Genomic DNA, 9535 nt, shown 5'->3' on the forward strand with positions numbered 1-9535 from the left:
CCCTTGATCAAGAGAGTGGATTTTCCACAGGTCCTACTTTCACTTACAAGAACAGTTCCACATGATATCTTGCACAGGCTACTTTCAGGTAAAAACAGAGTGCAAAATAAGTAGATACAAGATTTTTATTTTTGACGTGAAGCAAAGATTGTTTAAAATTTGTCATTTTTTCTTAAATGCCACTCTGATCATGGCAGTCATTGTGAGACCCTCTGTGCTATGATGTTTATTGTCTAAGTGCTCCCTTGGTAGCAGATAATTTACTTCACAACTGGCATATTAGGTTGTTCAAGTTAAGCCATTGCTCAGTGTTGCACCATTTTTGTTCACAGACATCTGTAGAAGAAATGTTTAATCTCCTGAAATTAGCAGCAAAACTCTCACTGAAATACCTTCAAACGAGGTGCGGACTTTCCAAACCTGTTTGTGCTTTGGAACTGGAAAATCAAAGCAGCACCCCACTGAACACAGGGAAATGGGATGCTCTGGGCTCCAGGGCTGGCCACAGCACCCCTGCCTGCTGCTGAGCAAGGACTCACAGAACGCCAGAGGCAGCTGGGGTTTCTCCAGCTTGGCTGGGTGATGTGGACATTCAGCAGGAGCCCTTGGCCCAAAGCCTCCGGGGCAGCTCCTGCATGGTGAGAGGCTGCTCTGAACAAGCTGGGTCTGCCCTGAGCTGGGAGCACACCCCTGGCACGTGCCCACAGAGGGCTCTAGCAGTGGCTCTGAGGATTTCCCACCCCAAACAGCAGCACGGACACGAACCACTAAACAAGAGTTTCCTGGAGTATGACTGAGCTAGACTGAGAGCACTTTGTGCTGACCTGAGCACAGTGAGAAGAGCCTGAACTTCAAAAGCTGCTCACAAATTCCATGGCCACGTGAATAGGCAAGGACTATTACTGACTGCACAACACACTCACTTTGCTACCTGCTGAAATTAAAATGCATTGCAATGGACCCTCTCCCTGGCAGCCCCAATACTACCCATTTCTTTACCAGAGAGAAAGCAGCTTTGTAAAGCCATCTGTAAAGTCTTCCAATACTTCAGCTACAGGGTTACAGGGTCTGCAACCCAGATGGGTTGCTGCTATTCTCAGTGAAATATACTATTAATTAGCTGCTGACAGCACAAACCAGCTTTAAACTGTACAATTGGAGGAGGGTGGGGGAGACATCAAATGGATCTGATCTTCAGGGGACAAGATAGAAAGGTAACAGATGTTGGTGTGCCCTGACCTTGGTCTCATCACTGTTCCTGTAGGACTAAGGTAAATAAAATTTAACAACCAAAGAGAAAAGTGAAAGGGATTCATCTGTAACAGCTCCCAGCTACTCTCTAGCACTCTGGCAGATGATAAAAGCAAGGGTGAGGTCCTCAGCAGGAGCAAGTGCAGCTGTACTGAGTGCCAGGTGAGGATCTCCAAGCTCACACATGGACGTGACCCAGCAGCAGAGCTCTGGCAGGATCACTGTGAGGAAAGGACCTGTCACTCCATCCTTCCCTGCTGATGGATGCCACACTCTCAGGAGAAATGAGAAGACAGAGTCCCCTAAAGTCACTGAACAGCCCTGAACCCCGGGTGGCACAGGGTGCTGACACATGCACAGCCTCAAGCCTGGCTCCCTCAGGGACAAGGAAATGTCCTGTGCCTCTGACAAGTCAGCCTGGATGGCCAGATACAAATGCCACCTCCTCCTTATTTCTGAAGTCCATGAAACAAAATCTAGAATTAAAAACGGACATGCAGCACAGCTCAGACTGCAACTACAGCAGTGAATATCCAATACACAAACCAAACTCTAAGGATCCATTACATAAATCCATAAAGTGTCTAACAGGAAAAGCCACTTGGGACTACCATAACCACAAGAAAAGCTGAGAAAAGTGACTGAAGAATGAGAGAAGAGGCTAAGAAGCAGCAATAGAGGTCTGAGATCAGGGAAGAAGGAGATGGGAAGCACTAAAACGCCATTGAGTTGGCAAGAATTGTTCTGCTTGTCTGCCAATCCTGGCTTATTTATGACTTCCAAGAATGAGACTTGTCTCTGGATGCCCAGCACACCACCAAGCTGAGACCTTCAGGTGGGCTTTTGAAAGTAGCCATGATCAGACCTGTACGGCTGAGAATAAACAGAAGAACAGTGTACTCCCATTGCCCTTTGTGCTGCCCTCACAAATTCCCTTTCATGTGGTTAATCAGACAGAACAAGCCCTCCTGGAGCAGGATGTTGCAGCTGATGAGGCAGGCACACTATCAAGCACAAACTGTGCCAGCTGAGATCAGGATGAGCTGATGGCTTCTGAACGAGCTTGGTGTTACATCTGCCTTTTGTGACATGGCTTGTTCTGGGAGAGGAAGGAGCTGAAGGGTTCTCCACACTGCAGAACCCTCAGCAAGAGGAAAACAAATTCCTTTCTGATGCCAAATCTGTTCTTCTACTCTTCAGCCTTCTTGCTGACATGCAAACATCCAAAGTTACGTGCAGGATGAGAGCATGTCAGTGATCTCAATCTGAATGCTACCACATGGGTTAATTGTTGTGCTGTCATCCACACTGAGAGTGGTTTAAATTTCCCACAAGTTCAGCAGTCCAATTTAAGAAAACAACTATCCTAAACTTTAGACATTAATCTTGGGTGCAATTCCAGTACAATCAGTGAGCCACAAGGTGGAAAAAAATGGCAAATTCTTTTATCTCAAACAAGACTAAGGTCACGTGGGCTACAGAGAGAAAAACTGCCTATTTCTTAGAAGTCAAAAATACAACTCCACGTTTGACAAAGAACAAAAACACATAATCCAGTGCAAATGCCACCACTTAAAATGTATGTGTCAACATCTCTCACATAGATCAAGGAAACAGTAATGTTTACATGCTATCAATAAAACTTCCAGAATCTCTTTCTTGCCTCAAGTCATGGTCAAACTCAGCTTGTCACAGATATAAATCAAAGGTATTTGAATTTAGACACTGAGGGTTTTATATGTAAAAACTGAGGTCTGCAATCTGCATGTATGGACACAAGAAGGATAAGTAGGTTACAGCCATGAACTCTGTGTATGCGTAGAAATTCCTAAGGTTTGGACGCAAAATAGATATATACATACACACACACATATAATATATATAATATATATAATATATATTACATATATTATATATAATATATATTATATATATAATATATATTTTATATAATATATTAGGTATATTCTTTTATTTTCATAAATATATATATTCTGTATATATAGGTTGTCCACAAAGACTGGACAGATTCCCTCCTGACCAGGAAGTAAAACACGTCTCTGGGAACTAGAAAGATGAAGCCCAGATTTGCAAGGGTATTTAAAGGACTTAAATATACAGGCAAATGCTGAATGGATTTTACAAAAGCTACCTGAACGTGCTAATATTTGCCTCAGTGAAAAACAGCCTCCTTTGTTAAGCTGTGCAAATCCCTGGTAGGGATTTAGCCATATTTAGCTGCTCCAATGGCTTTATGAATCTGTTCCCTTACCTTCCCCCCATTACCTGGGTTGGCTCGAAGCCATCAGCTAACTAATGGAACAAATCTGAGTAAAACACCACTCAAAATATAAATAGGGAGAACAACTTGCTAATGGATAAAGAAGGAGATTTGAAGAAAACCCAAATGATTAGTGCAGACTGAATAAGCACATAATGAACAAATGGTTAGAAACACCATCAGCACAAGGACAAGGGAGCAGGTAACCATTTTATTACAGAAAAAGGCAAGATCTCAAATTGGCAAAGCTAACTTTGTGTCACGTGGCCTCTTCACACATCCATACCATGGAATGACAAAGCACCTACTTACGTTCTGCCTGCTCCATCCTCTTCATAACACTGATACTAAACTTAGCACTGTTTCCCACCCATTTTCTGCAACAACCTTCCCCCTGCCAGAACCTGCTTTAATGAAATTTCCCTCTAACATCATGACATGGCAGAGCTGACTCACGCTTCCAGGCTGCTGATCTGCTCTAAAAACAGCTTCAAGTTTTCATCATCCACTCACTTTTCAGGCTGAGGTATCAGCAATATGACAGCCTTGACTGATCTCATGGGATTCCCATCTGCAGGCACTCAGTTCCTCTGTTAGGAATCCAGATTCATCCTAAGGCAAGCAGGCAAGAAATCAGCAATACCTTACTGTCACCATGATATTTTCTGAAAAATCCCTTTGCCAGGATTTCTTCTCCTGGGAAGCTGAGAAGCCTCAGAGAAAAATGAAACAATTATCTGATTTTCTTCTCCTATATTTTGCTGCTTTGGAATGTGTTTGGACATTGTTTACCAGCAGGTGATTGTTTCATTGGTTTCATGTGAATTGTTTTTACTTATTGGCCAATGACAGCCTGTGTCAGACTCTGGAGAAGGAGTCACGAGTTTTGCTTTAGTATCGTTTAGCCTTCTGTCTGTGTCCTTTCTGCATTCTTTTAGTGTAGTGTTCTTTAATATAATATAGATGATAAAATAATAAATTAGCCTAAGAACATGGAGTCAGATTCATCATTCCTTCCTTCATCTGGGAACCCTGCAAATACAAGGCCTTAGGTTTTCAGTTTTTCTGTTCTGTTTTGGAGTGCAGCTTTTAGCTTTATATTAAGTGTCACTGGGATCCTTGCACAGGGGGGTGAAGACAAAACAATCCTGTTCCAGCTGGAGACTCAAGGACAATCTCCTCAAACTTCAGGCCCAAAGCATGAACGTGAAAGGAGGAGGGTGGGCAAGCAAGCAAGGAGGATGGAACTTCATCATTTGAAGCTGTTAATTGGACAGTTAACTCCTATATGCCAATGGACTAAAACCTATAAAAATGTGAGATCTCATGACCAAGCCCTCCTTTGCTTGGAGCCCCTGGGCAGAGCCAGGACTGGGGCTCTGCTGCTGCCAGGGTGTGGCCTCTGAAGGCACTTCAATAAATCTGCACTTTATTGCTCTGCACTCCATCCAGCCTCTGCTCCAGCTCCTTGAGGCATCACCAGAATACAGCCCAATCTTAAAAACTGCAATTTCAGATCTGTGTCAGTGACCAAACAAGACATAAGCCTATCAAGGAAAGGTTAGAGGTAACTAGAATTCTAAATCATGCTTAGGGCTTCTGAGGATTTGTATTATTTTGGCTTCTGTAGTTTGCATGTGCTTCCTTACTAAAAAAAGAGGCATTAAAAAAAGGGAAAACCCCAAATAATTACCTTTGCAGATGAAGCAACAACTATAAGTCCTACAAATCACTGCAATACAGCAACAGCAACTCAGCTTTGTGCTCATGATAGGCATGTCATCAGGTAAAAATGAAATATGTGACTATAGGTGGGCAATCAGGCACTCAGATCCCTGGATCTTTGCTGAAACCCCTCTGTCCACTGCCAACAAGTTGAAAGACAAATATTTAGTTCTAGAATCTGACCTAACATGTAAGCAAATCCATTTGAACAGCCAAAGACCTTTTGATTTAGCTGATTAATGAAAAAATATAAAAGGTCAAAGTGGCGTGGTGGGGAATATTCAGTGAGTGAAACTGCAATATGCCTACTGCCTGCAACAATTTGGCTACTCATTATTAAAAGGAACAGTGTGAGGAGCTGTTCTATAAAGTGACAGGAAGCAACTCCCATCTAGGGAGAATAAGGATGATGAACATGTTGGAAAATGTTATTCATCCATTCTCATTTGTGCTGTTTCCTCTGCTCTAGAGGAAGCTGACGCTAAAAATAAAAAACCTCCTCAGAGTTTAACTAGGATTTTATCATCTGGTACCTTCCATGTTTAAAGGAAATGCATCTGCTAAACTTGGAAATTAAATAGAAGGAAAAAATTATGGAGAACCCAATTTTGCTTATAACTTTTGCTCAATAAACACGACTCCCCAACTGGCTGCATCAAATATGATGACACAGGGTTTATTTGGCAGCTTCTCCTGTGATGTTGCACAGGGAACTGTGCTCTGTCAGCAGAATTTGTTGGTTTCTGGAGCACACAGAGAAAGCCCAGTAATAACCCCAAAACCAGACCAGATGCATGAAGCACTACCTCAGCTTGCAGCAGAATGTTGTCTCAGATTCTCCCTCACACCATTTATTCACTCACAGCAATTGCAGCAAGAGATTACTGTGTACCTTAGGCAGCTTGCTCCAAACACTTAAATACCAATGCTGAAGAAAAACCCAGAGTCCTAAAGGTCTATACCTAGTTCTTATAGAGCAGGAGCCATACAACTAAATTACAAAATCCCTCATCTCTTTAAAAACAAAGCTTATTTTTAGCCACAACTCCCCTTTCAAATTTCACCAGAGCAGCTTCTGGGAATGCATTTTCCTAAGCATGATCAACATTTGGATTGCCCAGAGGAACAGCAGGGCTTGTTCCAAAGGGCATGGCCAGAGCCAGGTGAGCATGGGAAAAAGGAGACACCTGGCAGAGGGGCACGGGACGTGGCACAGAAACAATCCGAGTGCTGAGATCAGAACCTGAGCTCACTGCTAGAGCTGGGACCAAGGGCTGGCCTTTGTTATGGTCTCACTTCTCAGCATGTGCAAAAACCACCTCATTTCTCCCTCTGTCACTGTCAGATATTTTCTGAAAAATCCCTTTGCCCAGGATTTTTCTCCTGGGAAGCTGAGAAGCATCAAAGAAAAAGGAAAACAATATTATCTCATTTGCTTCTCCTGTGTTTTGCTGCTTTAGAATGTGGTTTGGAGATGGTTTCATTTGTTTCATGTGAATTGTTTTGACTTAACGTCCAATCCCAATGTGTCGGAACTCTGGAAGGAGTCACGAGTTTTCATTATCATTCTTTGTAGCCTTCTGTCTGTATCCTTTCTCTATTCTTTAGTATAGCTTAGTATAGCATTCTTTAATATTATATAGTAACATAAAATAATAAATTAGCCTTCTAAGAACATGGAGTCAGATTCACTCCCTTCCTTCAATGGGAACCCCAGAAACTACCCCATCCCCCCAGCTCCACAAGGGCTCAGGCCCAGGTGTTGAGGTGAACACACCTACAAGTTCTGCTTCCTGGTATCACCTGGTGGGTTTAAATCAAAGGTATCCTACTGGGAGCAAATGATGTTCTCTTTAGGACATTCAAAATCTTTCATGTTTCCCACAAGAAACATGCCACAGTAATTTTCAATTCATTCTGAAGCATAATTGAACTTACACAAAGTTTATGAAGAACAGAGTTCCACCTCACACCCTCCTGCCCTTCTAAGTGTTTTAATGGTGATAATTTACTCAAAAATTAAGACCTAAACTTGGTCTTGTAACAGGTCTAAGACCCTTTCCATACATTCAAATAGATACTGTCATTGTTAGATAAATGCTTAACACTACTACTGACAGATAACATCACTTTTAAGGGTGTATCAAGAGCAAATCAGTCACTAACTTTTGCACACATACTTTTTTTCCCCCACAAACCAAAGGGAGAACCCTTCAGTGTTTTCCTCCCAGGAGATTGGCCAGTGAAAGCCACACTAACAAAAAACCCAAAGGAGCATGTTTGAGTCACATCTTGGAAGCCCTCTCAGATCCTGAGAGCTGGATGCTGTATGAAAGGAATCAGAAGAGCTGAAACAGACAGCACCTGACTCAGTGGGATCCTGATTTAGGATGCTGTAATCCTGGGGGAGAGCCAAGCCTGTGAGTCAGATCTTTCAGCCAAGAAACTACAACACACCTATCTATCATTTCAGGACGGAAAATATTTTTCTCTGACATATCAAAGCCCTTGGATTCTCCTGGTGGCATATCAGGCCTTTAACAAATATCAGCAGTGGCAGGGGAATGGATGGTAAGGAAAGGGTGGGAGAAACGCATCAAACTAAGGGAGCACCTCCACCAGAACAAAGATAAAAACAGGAGTGGAGGGCTCAGAGTCAGAAGTGGAGACACTTGCAGTGCCTTCAGCCTTCCTTGATAAACTTGTTATCTATAAAGCTCTCAGCTTGCAGAGCAGTTTGGGCTTTACCTGCTGTGTCCACAACTTAGGAGCATCATCTCCCATAGAGCCCCATGACTATTCCAGGCTGCTTCTGTTTGTTAAAGACTCCCGTGTAATGCAGGAGCTGATGTGGAATTCATCAAATCACACAAAACCAAGTGTACTCACTTTAAATCTCCTTTCTTCAGTGGACGTGTGCCCTGCTGCATGGTTGTGGATGCCTCTGCAGAGAGCTGCCCTGGCTTCTGAGGATTTAGAGCCAAAGGGAGCCCAGGGCTCACAGCACAGCCCTGCTTTCAGCTCCAGGCTCAGGTGCATTTGCTCACCACCAGGCTCTCAGCAGCAGGCTCTCAGGTGCTGGTGCAGAGCAGACACCTGCATGCAGGCTTGCAACTGGAAGCAGCTCTCTGAACTGGGACATTCACGATAATTTAATAGTTGGTTGTACTGCAAGCTCTTTTGGTGCTCTGGCTACACTGATAACACAACAAAAATGGAAGTGTTTCCAAAATTATATTTTATTATTCCTCTGGGGATGCCAATCTACCTGAAAATGGTAAACTTATCTTAGGGAATACCTTCCTGATAGCTTAAAACTCTCACAGAGCCAAGGAAATTATTAACATCCTAAAGGTTAATGTCATTTGGTTGCTTTCACATGAAGTAGACAATAATTTGATATAAAGACAAATTCCTCACCTGGTGTAAAACACAATACCTTCTGCATTTATATTTATTGAGCTTTCACTTCATTTCAGATTCTTTGGAAGTCGTAAGCTATTATTTGTCTGGTAATTTGTAAGTTACTCCCTTCTCACTTTAGCACTCATTTTCAGAAACAGGTTTTATAGTTCTTGGTTTTATGCTTGCAGTGTCCCCTTTACTTCAATTTGCCTTGAGACAAATGTAACCATGCTGTAACCATGTGTTAGCTTGCTGGAGCCACAGAAAATCTTTTTTTAAGGATTGAAAATATCCTTGGCAATGTTGTCCTGCCTTCCTGAGAAAAAGTGTCCTGATGGGTTCTAAAGCAAGTGCAGCTGGACTAACTCTGGGTGGGAATTATCCTTAGGGGAGCCTGGCTTCAGTTTTTAAAACTTGTGCTGGATACCTCAGAAAATCCCTCCAGTTTCTAGGAGCAGGAAGAAAAAAATGCAAAGAGGCAAGAATGCAAACCTACAGAGTGGACAGAGAAGATTAGGACAGGAGCTCCTAAGAACATTTTGTCCTTACTTCATAAATAATTGGCAATAAAAAATTCAGAAAACTTAGCCTGCACACACCGCTAATTGGAAGATATTTTGATAACACTTGAGTGCAAAAATGTTTACTTTAGTCATCTTATTATTTCTGGAACCATCACACAGCCAATGTCTGACATCCTCCCTTTCTCATTCCATTGCCTGATAGCAGGCACACAATAAAACAGAAGAATGAAACATTTATAGGTAACAGATGCAAGACTGAAACTTCCTTATTTGTTAAGATTATTTCTCGTGATTAACTGTTGTTACTAATTCCTTACATGTGGCATTACAAACAGCAGTTGGAGTATCC

At 42.4% G+C, this 9535-nt stretch overlaps 1 protein-coding gene across 2 annotated transcripts in view; it reads right to left on the reverse strand.

Annotated features, from left to right (window-relative positions):
• LOC135309655 (glypican-5-like) overlaps positions 1-4279 on the reverse strand; it is a 381061-nt gene extending 376782 nt beyond the window's left edge. The window contains exon 1 of one of the 2 annotated variants that reach the window (XM_064435855.1): positions 4176-4279. The gene's annotated coding sequence lies outside the window, so the exon portion shown is untranslated. Of the gene's footprint in view, positions 1-4045 lie in introns of both variants that reach the window. The other variant, XM_064435854.1, reaches the window with a different exon arrangement.
• Between the last annotated feature and the right edge of the window lie 5256 nt (positions 4280-9535).

The sequence above is a fragment of the Passer domesticus genome, chromosome 11 (genome assembly GCF_036417665.1).
Source record: "Passer domesticus isolate bPasDom1 chromosome 11, bPasDom1.hap1, whole genome shotgun sequence".
In the NCBI taxonomy this organism is placed as follows: Eukaryota; Metazoa; Chordata; class Aves; order Passeriformes; family Passeridae; genus Passer; species Passer domesticus.